General features: G+C 49.3%; 1 long non-coding RNA gene across 1 annotated transcript; it reads left to right on the top strand.

Annotated features, from left to right (window-relative positions):
• The first annotated feature begins 6,790 nt into the window (after positions 1 to 6,790).
• On the top strand, positions 6,791 to 10,804 carry LOC133267879 (uncharacterized). The gene is made up of 2 exons (XR_009742904.1): positions 6,791 to 7,644; positions 10,675 to 10,804. It is a non-coding gene; the product is annotated as an uncharacterized LOC133267879 (long non-coding RNA).
• The last annotated feature ends 1,678 nt before the right edge of the window (positions 10,805 to 12,482 follow it).

The following is a 12,482-nucleotide window of genomic DNA, read 5'->3' as shown; positions in this document are numbered from 1 at the left end:
AGAAAAGTCAGAGCTGAGGATCTGCGTGGCTCCGGGACTCCCAGTGCCCTGGCTCTGTGCTCCCCAACTGCCCTCCCAGACCTAGTGGGAAGGCAAGAGGTTAGGCCAGCCTGGGCTTTACAGAGACCTGACACCAAGGCACGTCATGGTGGGCTAACATGAAGCCGGAGGGCACTGCGGAAATAGTTGAATCCGCTCGCACTCCTGGGTCTCAAAGAACTGAAAACGACACAGACAAAACAGCCCTAACATCTGTGAGAAGAGAGCAAATCTCCTCTATTCTGATCTCTTCTCATCCCACTACAAAGATCTCTGTCCACAGCAACGAGCAGGTGATGTTGGTCTTCTGCAGGAAACATGGTAACCATGAGTCATAGAATCATAGAACCAACTAGGCTGGAAAAGACCTCGTCCAGACAAGAAGTCATCCCTTTACACACCCAGGTATTTCAAAGATGAGCGTTAAGTTCAGGAAGGTCTGCAGGGCCCATGCGGAAGGGGTCACTCAGCACAACACTACCTCTGGGAGACGAAGCCAGCTTCCTAAAGCACTGCATGTTTCCTAGGTACCCCATGGTCCTGCAGTCCCAGCTGACTTCTCTCCACAACTATGGAGCAATAAAAAAGCATGGGGATCTACGAAAGCAAAGTGTCTTGACTCATTTGTCTTCTCTCTCTTTCCTGCCCATCCCTTTTCCAAGTAGCTTTAAGCCCAAGTCTTCTGATATGTGCTGTCTGGTGTAGCTCAATTTCATGAACCTGGAAGGCAGCCTTTCATCCCACATGCGCATATGCACTTGTTATCACTTGTTGTTTTCCAGCTTGCAGCAGACATGGGATAAAACCTCAACCTCTGCACTTCCTGTCCATAGAATCACAGAATCATAGAATAGGGTTGGGAAGGACCTTAAGATCATCTAGTTCCAGCCCTCCTGCAATGGGCAGGGACACCTCGCACTAAACCATGCCACCCAAGACTGCGTCCAACCTGGCCTTGAAGGCTGCCAGGGATGGAGTGTTCACAGTTTTCTTGGGCAGCCCATTCCAGTGCCTCACCACCTTCACAGTAAAGAACTTCTTCCTTATACCTAACGTAAACTTCCCCTGCTTAAGTTTGAAGCCATTACCCCTTGTCCTGACACTACAGTCCCTAACAAAGAGTCCCCTCCCCAGCATTCTCGTAGGCCCCTTCAGATACTGGAAGCTGCTGTGGAGGACCCACGCAGCCTTATCCCCTCGAGGCTGCAACGACCGCCAACTTTCTCAGCCTGTCTTCATATGGGAGGTACTCCAGCCCCCTTGTCATCCTCGTGGCCCTCCTCTGGACTAGCCCCCAACAGCTCCCACGTCCTTCTCATATTGAGGACACCAGAACTGTACGCAATACTCCAAGTGAGGTCTCACGAGAGCAGAGGAGCCGCATCACCTCATTAAACCCTTGGTTACACATCACAGACAGCTGCAAGGACACAGGTCAGCAGCAGAGCAGCATCACGGTCCTCTTGCAACCAGCTCTGGATTTCCCTGGCACTTGCTGGAAGTCCTGGCTAGACCATTTTGCTATGACACAGTCTGCTTTAGACTGATACATCTGCTCAGAGGGGTTCCCATGCTACCACGTGAGATATATGGCGAAGGGCTGCTGGCACACTGGGTTCACATGGAGATGGCTTCACCCAGCTTGCATCCCCAGTGTGTCAGCGCCTCTACTGCAAATTCATTTAAAAGTCCATCAGAGTTTCAGAGTCTGCTAGGTGGTGTCGTGGCTGTAGAACACACTGGCCATAAGTCACTGAGTACCTGGAGTGACTACGGCTGTTCAGGATAATGGCCACACCAAACGCGCAAGCAGGTTAATGGGCAAAAAGGTCACTGCTTTGATTCTGTTACTTTGAAAAGGTAGTGGAAGGAAAAATAAAAACAAACAAAAAAAAAATAGTGGAAACCTTGAAGTGGTGGGACGTTAAGTGCAGAAGGCACGCCTAAGGCACACACAGTGTTAGCTGGCAACACATCCTGCTGCTTCACTGCCAGGGCAACAGAGAGAAGGCAGATCTGTGCCATCCCGGACTTCTACAACAAGGAGTGGACATCCAGAGGACCACACTGCCACGTGAAGGTGTCTGGGGGCTTTCACCTCACAAGCTTTGACGTGCTCTTTTGCCGTTCTTCCCGGATCTTCTCCAGTGTGGTAACGCTCTGCTGGTAACTCCTGCCTTTGAAACAAATCACACTGTCATCTGATTAACATGGATTAAAAGGACCCTTTTGCTAGAAGCACTACACAAAACCTGAATCGGCAGGGACGTCAGGGAGAAAGCAGCAGTAACGTGTGAACTCAGTTATGGATGTGCACTGCAAGGAAATACAGAGCTGTGCAGCAAGGTGGAAGGTCATGCCACAGAGAAACGGTGAGAAACGGGAAATGGGGTGCGAAGCCATCTCTGCTATGTTGGGGCATGAGTTTCTGAGGAGCCAGCCCTGACCCAGAAGCTGGAGCTCGCTCAAGAGCCATGCCATGGCTTCACAACCCCTGCCCCAGCAAACACTCCCCTCACCCTCCAAACCCTGCATTGCCACACTCACCAGAGTCTTCCGGAGGTGATTTCATCTGAGCCAGATTGAGGAACAGCTGCCAAAACTGGGAGAGAGAAGAAAGCTACAGGAGAGCTAACGTGCATCACAACGGTATTGAAGGCCAGCTAGAGAACATTGCCAGCCCTTCCATCTCACCCCCAAACCCAGAGCTGGGAGAAGAGTTATGGGGCAGGAGAGCCCAAAGAGCATACACCCTTCCTGTCCCATGGCCACCCGCCTCTCTATACCTTCTCCTGCTGCTTCTGTGGTAACCACGTTTGTGTTGTGTGGTGCACAGCTTGTTCCGCCTCACCCCTATATCCATGCGGTGCTGAGGCGCTTGGCCTAGGAGAGCCAACAAACAGGGCAGGAGCGTGTTAGCAAGCAAGGAGGTACTATTACAGCTCGTGCACATAGCTCTAGAGCAAAACAACCTCCAAGTGAAGAGGTTACCAAAGGCTGCCCGCAGAGCAGGGGACAGCACACAAGGCACTCAGTGCCCTGCTGCTTGACCAAAACTGACCTCACAAGACAAGCTGCTCTTCATTTGGCATGAAAAGCTCATAGCAATCGAGTCCGTGACATCTAAATCACTCTTATCCAACCGTGCAAGGCTGCTACCAGCCACGTCCCTGGTGTACTCTTCAGTTTTTCAGAGCACACTATGCAGACTTAAATGTGACGGTCTTCCTCTGCTGCAGCTCTTGATGTAGTGTCTGCATGAGTTGCAGCAGAGGAAGACCCTCATATGTAAGACTGTGCCAGCACTGTGCGCGTATGGTAGCAGTGTTAAACCATAGAGCAAGAAAGAGCAGCATGTTTGCTTTACCACCATGGTCTTCTCGTACTGCAGACTCCTGATTTTCTGAATCGCCTCCATTATCAGGTCTATCTGTGATGACAAGAGAGTCAACACATCACTGAGCATCGAAGCTTCACGATGGACTATGTGGCTTAGGAAAGGAAGAGGCACAGACCAAATTCAGATGGCCTTAAGGACCTATGTCCACATCAAGCATCTTCACAAAACCCACCTTTTATACTTCTAGCTAAGCCTCCACCTGTCTATGCAATGGAACTCTACAAATGAAATCCACCATTATATAGTACTGTATCATCTCCATTGAATCTAGGAAAATTGGGAAGCCAGCTCCCTTCTGCTACGTCCAAACTTGCAGCAGTTTTCTCTCATTTTCCAGACAAAGGAATCTCAAGCCAGAAGAGGTTAAAAGACTTGCCAATTTTAGCAAACCCTATGGACATCACGCAACACTATAATGTATGAGATATATGTCTCTATGCTTTAAGAACATTCCTGGTTGAGGCTGGTGTCTCTGGAGGTGAGCCCTGCGATAGCCAGCCCCAAAAGGCACCCAAAGGAGAAGATGTGGCAGTCAGAAGAAGGAAGTCAGAGGTTCAGCAGCAGGGCTTCAACATATAGGAAGGAGCTCAGGACTTCCCAGCAGCGACAGGCACTGGGAGCATGCAGGGGGCTGGGGCATGGTGGGAGAAACGAGCCAGGAGCCAAAATCCATCACCAAGGATGGTAATTGGTAGTGGATCAACATCCTGACCTTCTTCCGATGCAGTTTTTGCTCTTCCCTGAATTCCTCCATTTTCTTTGCTTCTTCCCAAAGGGTTTGTGCCAGCTAGATCTGACCTTCTCCCACACTACCTCTGCAAAGAAAAGAAAGTTTCATATATAGAGAGAGAGATACACACAAATATATATATATATATACACACATACATGAAAAGACTGTTGCTCAAATCACCTGCTGTAGCTGACATCAAACCGAGCCCATTGTACAACTCCATTTCCAGAAACAGATAAAAGCAGCAGGAAGTCTGAAACGGCGTCCATGCAGCATTAGCTATGTCAGCTTCAGTCATGCTGGGGGTCACCTTTCAGCATAAGAAAACTGGAATCAAGAAGTTCTTCAAGCAAGCACAGTCACATCTGCCCCTCACCCCAATGAATACAGCCAGCTTTCAACACACAGCAACCTGAAGCAAAGAGTTGCCGCAGGTTAGCACACAGTCAAGCTGGGGCACAGAAAAAGTGATGCTAAAAAACCCTCAGCTTCATCCTGTTGAAAGTGAGTGGCCATACCGCAGAACAGCACCCCAGTAAGCTCATTGAGAGACATATGTTAAGTGTAGCTCAGGATTCAAGACCCGGAGCTGTTTCAAACCCACAGCCATGAATAGCCAGCTGCTTCGACAGCAGAGCCATGGTGGGGACGTTCACCAAGGCTCAGGGCAGCAGACAAATGTGGCTGCGGCTGTGTGTGGACTCAGCACAGGAGAGCAGAGTGCTAGCCCTCGGGGTAGGGATACTGCCCACCATGTGTGCATGGAAATGAAGGCACAATGTAAGGTGGCCAAGGCATCATCTTGTAGATGCTCTGACTAGAAGTGTGGAATCATTTAGGCTGGAAAAGACCTTTAAGATTATTGAGTCCAACCGTTTACCCTACGCTGCTAAATCCACCACTACACCGTGTCTCGAAGTGCAACATCTGCACACCTTCTAAACACTTCCAGGGATGGTGACTCCACCACTGCCCTGGGCAGCCTGTTCCAGTGCTTGACAACCCTCTCGGGGAAGAAACTGTTCCCAATACCCAGCCTAAAGCTCACCTGGTGCAGCTTGAGGTCGTTTCCTCTTGTCCTATCACGTGGTACTTGGGCAAGGAGACAGACCCCCACCTCACAACCTCCTTTCAGGTGATAGAATCATTGCAGTACAGCCCCTCAATGGTGGCCAGGGCCTAGAAAAGTCTGGGAAATTCAAGTGTTAAATGTGCATCCCAGGACAGAGGAACCTCTGCCAGATCCCACAGTTATAGTGTTGACAATACAGGAACGTGTATTTGCACACCTACCCCACCACCACCCAAATCATGTACATGGACTTGGGAAACAGAGATCATACACTACCTCAGAAGAATGTGTCACAGCGAGGATTATTAAGCTTAAGAGATTCAGGTAGAAGTAGAGCTACGTACCCAGGGATTCAGGATTCTGTCTTCAAACAGTAGTTTGCAAGACACATTTGTCACCGAACATGTAAAAAAACTTCCTTTGCAGCAGTACCATCCTCACTGCTGCAGCCAGGATCAGTCGCGTTGGCCTAAGGTGGAATGAGCACGGTGGTAACGAAGTCCGTGTTTAAGGAAACATAAAACCTGCCCTGTGTGGCGACAGTCTGCTTGACTTCATGTGTGGCTCCAGCCATGCCCTGCCACCAAATAAATCATGGAAGCACAGCCACAAAATAAAACTTGTTCTGGAATCACAGCCATAGCTGACACTTAGCTCTGACCCTTGTTTTCTCGAACAGTGGTCAATTAATTCACCGACTTATTCTCAAAGGGCTTTGACAACCAGGACTTCACTGCCGTTGCTCTCCGGGGTGCAGTGTACAAGATGAAAGAGGTCAGGCAATTCAGAGAAACATTTCCAACTTGATCTGGCTGTGAGGCAAGGTATTTCAGTTCAGATCATTCCACAACTACTGAAACCTGGGCAGGGACACCTTCCATTAGACCAGGTTGTGCTAAGCCCCGTCCAGCCTGGCCTAGATCACTGCCAGGGATGGGACATGTGTTTTCAGATAGGCACACCCCGCCCCCGATCTAGCCGCTTCCAGCAGCAGACAAACAAACACGGACACAAGCACGGCCTGGAGCTGACACCCTCTCCGCCGCTTTAAACCCACTCAGGAATAGGCGCGAACACGAGACAAAGGGCTGACGAACACCCCCCCCTCCGGCGTGTACCAGCCCCGCAGGCTCCTCCCCGCCCCTCTAAGCTCGCCGGACCCACCACAACCGGCAGGCGGCGGAAGCAGCCCGGACGAGGACCGGAGGAGCCTCACCCGGAGCCGATCCCCGCCTTCCCGCCGCACCTCGGGCCTGCTCTTGGTGTGGGCCTTGCGGGGCGCCCTCACGGCCTCCACCAGGGCCATACTCTGCGGCACCACCAAGCCGCAGCCACGGGTACTGCGGGCGGAAGCGAGGGGAGATTGACACCGCCCCCACCCGCTCCCTTCCAGTCAGCAGGGCGGTGGCTACGTGAAGCACGGAAGGACTCAGCGCAGAACGCAGAGCTGGGAGCCGGAGCATGGCCGCCAGGCCTGGGTGAGGCAGGTCTCCTGTCAGGATGGGAGCGGGCTTGGGGTAGGCTCACATATAGGCTCAGATATGGGAAGGCTAGGTTCCTTAGTAAGGGCGTGGGGAGAGGTGGGACTACCCCATAGGATCCTGTGGGGAGGCCAGGCCCCTCCATAAGTGTTAGAGATGAGGATCGGCCCTCCTACAAGGGCCTGTGGGGGAACAGAATCCTTTATAAAGTGCTGTGTGGAGGCCAAGCTCCTCTACAGGAGCCTGGGAGGGAGGTAAGTTCCCCTACTGAGGACTGGATGGGAGGCCAGGATCATCTCTAGGAGCTGGGAAAGAATCCAAACTTCTCTATAAGGGAGTGGCCAGGCTCCCCCTAAAAGGACTGGCAGGGAGGCAAGGCTCATCTAGAGGAGCCTAGGAGGAGGCCAGCTTCGCCTATAGGGACCTGTGGAGGGGCCAGGCTCTCCTGTAACGCCCCCGGTGCGGAGGGGGGTGGGGAGGGAGTCTCCTCCATAAGAGTCTGGGACAAGGCCAGGTGTCTCTATAAGGGTCTGTGGGGAGGTCCAGCTGCCGCTATAGGGAATGCGAGGTAAGAAACCAAGGCCCTACTACTGAGGCTGGGGAGTGTGAGTTCTCTTCTTTCTACTTGTGCCGTAGCAGGACCCGGAAGTGCCACCGGAGCGGGGCAGCCTGTCTGCAGTGCCTGAGGCATCTCCAGCCGCAGCGGGGCTCCAGTCTCAGCCTGGGGGACCAGGCGTCACTGACCCTTTTGATCCCTACTCAGGTGCTCAGCTGCCCCAGGGAGCCACCGCTGGAGCCGAGGCCATGCCCCACTGGAGCAGAAGTGATTGCAGCCAGTCCCCAGATGGAGGAGTCCCTGCAGAGCTCAGTCCCTCCTTGCAGAAGACATTGTAGTCAAAGACCTAATGATCTTGAACAGGTAATGTCCACTCTCTTAGGCCTTGTACTTGGCCTTGAGAAGACCCTTTGTTATCAACATCATGTGTCATTTATAATACCTGTGGGAAAGGTAAATTGTGTGTGGGTCAAGGCAGAGATGATCCTGACCAGGAGCCCGTTGCACATTACGGAGGTGGTGATCCCCTGAGCAGGCACAGGGCTGGTCTGCACTGCCCAAGGCCTGCTAATGGGGTTTATGGCCAACTCCTGCCTGATACTGACACACCAGCTGCCTGGCCCTGCCTGTATCTGGAAAGGCAGCAGGAAGTTCTCCTGTGAACTTCCTTCATAACTAATGCTGTTTTCTTGTGATGCTTTATGTATTAGCTCATAGGACCAAAAAGGAAGAGCTCTAACTCTGCCTGAAGGCAGGATGCCCAGCATCTGAAGGGACATAAGACTTCCATGCTACCTGTATCCCTCTGCTTATTTTGTCTTACTAAAGCAGCTGTGGCCTCTCTGTCCCTAGGGGAAAAGGCAGGAGCTGTGCAGCTGGTAATCAAGGTCTCTTATTAGGCCGTAGCGTATTGTTGGTGTCCCTCTAAGTGAGCTCCCTGAAAGATGTGGCCAAAATTAAACCTAAATTACAAGCTTAATCACCATTAATGAAGGACTTGAGCAACAGGGAAAAGCTTAACCTGAGATCTGAGTGAGATATATATGCCCTAAACTTTAGCCAGTGTCCCAAAACATTGTGCACACTCCCCTCACTCAGCACGTATGACTTCTTGGTTATCTCCAGCCTCTTTCAGATGGCTGCACTTCAGAAGAATTTCAAATCAAAAACCTCTTCTGACACAGATGGCCCCTGCACTGGATCCATCGCTTAGATTCCTTTTCTTCCCCCGAGTGTGAAGATGGGATATCTGTCCAAGCAGTTTGCTGATCACAGGCACAGATTTGTAGTAGGCACTTTCAGAGTGTGCAGATAATTATCTGAGACCTCATATACTTTGCTGAAACAGAGAGGCACTTCAGCTCTGTGTGGCTGCTGTGGGAAATGGTCTCTAGGTAAAAACATAAGCTCAGGGTAGACACAACAGCGAAGCAGCTCTTTATTAATGTTTTTGCAAAAAGCGGGTGTCCTAGCAAGTAGGCACACACAGCAACAGCAGAACTATGATTTCTATTTCCTACCCCGTCCACAAGTTCCCTCCCTTGTTTCCCCACTGGTTGGGTACTCCAAGGTTTACAGCCTATTCAGTGCTTATAATCTATGTGATAACTGTCTCGCCTCTGTTTATACCTCCCCTTACTGGACGTTGTATGCCCCTTCCTCTTATTTATTAACCACATCATTATTAACCACATAATCCTTTTCCGATTCAATTTTGTAACTTTTTGGCAGGCATGTGGTACCCCAACTTACTGTTTAACCAGCCTGCACCAGCTTAGTTTGTACATAGACAGTATTCTTTTTAACCAAGGAGTGTATCTTTCATCTAGAGATGACATTGGCTTTAACGACAGAGTGTGTTTTTTTTGAGTTACTAGATCTCAAACCCTTAATTTCGTTCCCTTAGTAACTTAGCCCCAGCCCCAGTATTGAAAACTCTTAATATTGCAAAGCCTTAATGTTGGTCTTAAAGCTCTAATATTGGAAAGCCTTAATACTGCAAAGCCCCATCTCCAGTTATGCGAAAACAACACTGTTTCTCTCACAACTCCCCCTTTCTCTTATTATACTGGTTTTGGTTTTTGCACTTTCCTTAAAGAATTGCCCCATATGTCGCTTCCAGTCTGGATAACGTAATTTCGTGGTTTTGATCTAAAGATAAGTCGCCCCAATCATCTTTATTTTTTTTAATCGAAAGCATTTCATCAGAGTAGGGTGGTGGTCCCATGAGCATTTGTTTTGACAAAGTTAGTTCCACAAAGTTGTTTCAAGAAGTTGCACACGTCTTCCTATATATGGAATTACGTAGCACCATATAGCTATTCATACACCTGCTACTACAACTACAGAAGTAAAAGCTGATATCACCATTCCTCTCCATTTTCCAAATCGGGATTCTAACCATCCTGTTAATGAAGTAACCTGTTCATGTATTTTCAGCCAATTCTTCTGCCAACATAGTGAGGCCTTGTAAGGCCCTGGTTATGCCTCCATCTGGTGTTGTATTATTTGGAATAGATGTGCAACACGTATTCCCTAGCACTATGCATACTCCTCCCTTTTCAGCTAATATATCTAAAACGATTCTCTTTTCCCTGGATATTTGACCCATTCTACCCAGGCATTTCTATTTCTATATCCTGTTTCTATTTCAAACATCTACTTCAAATCTTTAATTGCAATTACATTTACTATCTTAGGACTATTTGGTGGAGTCCGTGTGCTCACCGATGGAGGAATGGTGGATGACCACAGGCTGGTCGCATTCGTTCCTCTTTGGCTCCCAAACCCCTATTCTAAATCTAGCAGTTAAATCCCCTCCTGTCACATCTGCCCCCCAGCCACGAACCTGGCTTATTGCCCCTCCAGCACTTGCAATAGCAAGGGCACGGCACCACACTCTAACGCCCCACATTCAGATTCTATGTGACCTTTAAATATCATAATATTACTTTGTAGAGATTTTCTCTAAGCGCTGGGTGAGATCCACCCATTAAAGCCAGTTGTAAACCAAACATCACCCATGACAAGGTGATTCCCAGTATGGTTGGAGATAATACTCTGGGTATAAATAGTTACCGCAACTTCCTCTTTAACCAGCCTGCACCGGTTTAGTTTCATATGTTGTACGAAGATAGTATTCTTTTTAACCACAGAGTGTGTCTTTCATCTAGAGATGACACTGTCTTTAAGCACAAAGTGTGTCTATTTGAATAAGTAGATCTCAAACCCTTTCCTTCATTGCCTTAGGAACTTAATCCCAGACCTAGTATTGAAAACTCTTATTATTTTTGCAAAGTTTTACTATTGATCTTAAAGCTCTAAGATTGGAAAGTCTTAATATTGTAAAGCCCCATCCCCAAATATGCGAAAACAACACTGTTTCTCTCACAGCTGGGAGTAACTGGAAACACCACCACACTGGCCAGACCAACAGTGTCTTCTGCCTGGAGAACCTACAAACAGGATCAACAGCATCTAGTGATGTAGCCGTCAACTGTGGCATAATCAGGCTCACCTGAAACAGAGAGCACAAAAAAAAATGAGGTCTGCTTATGAGAAGTGCTCGTTACAAGACTACACAGGACAGAAACACTGGCCACCTGTGTCAAAGGGATGGAAGGCAATGGTGGATGAGGCTGAAAGAGATGTCTTGATTCTATGATTCTATGATTTGCCAAACAACCAAGGCATTTTACCAAGTTCCATCACCAAAGTGCCTCTGGGAATTATATAGCTCATGGTGCTGAATGAGGGAAAGGCCCAAACTGCAGAGAGTGGTGGGATCCCAAGCTTGGACATCCTTAAGCTCCACAAATGCCTACATACAGGGCTTTGATCAGAACTTCTCCTTAGTGAAACCTTGTCTCCAAAGTCAGAGTCCAGCTTCCCAGGATCTTTCGGGGGGGGTGGGGGGGGGGCGGACTTCACCTAAACCATTCCCTTTAGACAGCTAACGCTCACGATCTGATGGGGAAGAGCAAAAGCAGAGTTCTTCTGTGGAGCCAGAAACCCCATAAAGCAAGTAATTCTGGTGCACTGGTCGGGGTGGGTAGAGGTGCCTTCCTGCACATTAGAAAAGTCAGAGCTGAGGATCTGCGTGGCTCCGGGACTCCCAGTGCCCTGGCTCTGTGCTCCCCAACTGCCCTCCCAGACCTAGTGGGAAGGCAAGAGGTTAGGCCAGCCTGGGCTTTACAGAGACCTGATACCAAGGCACGTCATGGTGGGCTAACATGAAGCCGGAGGGCACTGCGGAAATAGTTGATCCGCTCGCACTCCTGGGTCTCAAAGAACTGAAACGACACAGACAAAACAGCCCTAACATCTGTGAGAAGAGAGCAAATCTCCTCTATTCTGATCTCTTCTCATCCCACTACAAAGATCTCTGTCCACAGCAACGAGCAGGTGATGTTGGTCTTCTGCAGGAAACATGGTAACCATGAGTCATAGAATCATAGAACCAACTAGGTTGGAAAAGACCTCGTCCAGACAAGAAGTCACCCCTTTACACACCCAGGTATTTCAAAGATGAGTGTTAACTTCAGGAGGGTCTGCAGGGCCCATGCGGAAGGGGTCGCTCAGCACACCACTACCTCTGGGGAGATGAAGCCAGCTTCCTGAAGGCACTGCATGTTTCCTAGCTACCCCATGGTCCTGCAGTCCCAGCTGACTTCTCTCCCACAACTATGGAGCAATAAAAAAGCATGGGGATCTATGAAAGGAAAGTGTCTTGACTCGGTTGTCTTCTCTTGTAAGCAGCGAGGAGAAGCAGACAGGCCAACCCAATATGGGTGATTAGCAAACTTCTACTTTATTTGTGACACAGTTCACTTATATAGGAGTGGTATTCAGGCACTCCTCCTAGGCACAACAGTATTGGTTGGACCCACACAGCTTCCTCCACATTGTCCTCCCACCTCCGGTTTCCAGTTACCTGTGGGGGCCACCCCTTGCCTTGCTCGCACAGGCCTCCAAGGCTCCATGGCCTTGCTCTTAGGGCCATTCTGCAACAATTCCCCCCTTTTTCTTTGTGTGAGCAAGGCACTGTGGGTTATTCTGTTCACCTGTTTTATCACACAACTATAAGCTAGTTTAATAGTTACAATGATTAACCTAACTGATACATAAGCGCAGTACTTCAAATAGTAGTGTTTTAAGTCAACCTGTAATGCCCCATGAGGACAACCATTTAGTTATCCCTA

Source organism: Pezoporus flaviventris, unplaced genomic scaffold (genome assembly GCF_033815535.1).
Source record: "Pezoporus flaviventris isolate CSIRO_AGI_PZ_B2104156 unplaced genomic scaffold, CSIRO_AGI_Pfla_v1 ptg000010l, whole genome shotgun sequence".
Classification (NCBI taxonomy): domain Eukaryota; kingdom Metazoa; phylum Chordata; class Aves; order Psittaciformes; family Psittacidae; genus Pezoporus; species Pezoporus flaviventris.
Note: the sequence above shows the minus strand (reverse complement) of the source record. Positions and strands in the feature narration are given on the sequence as shown.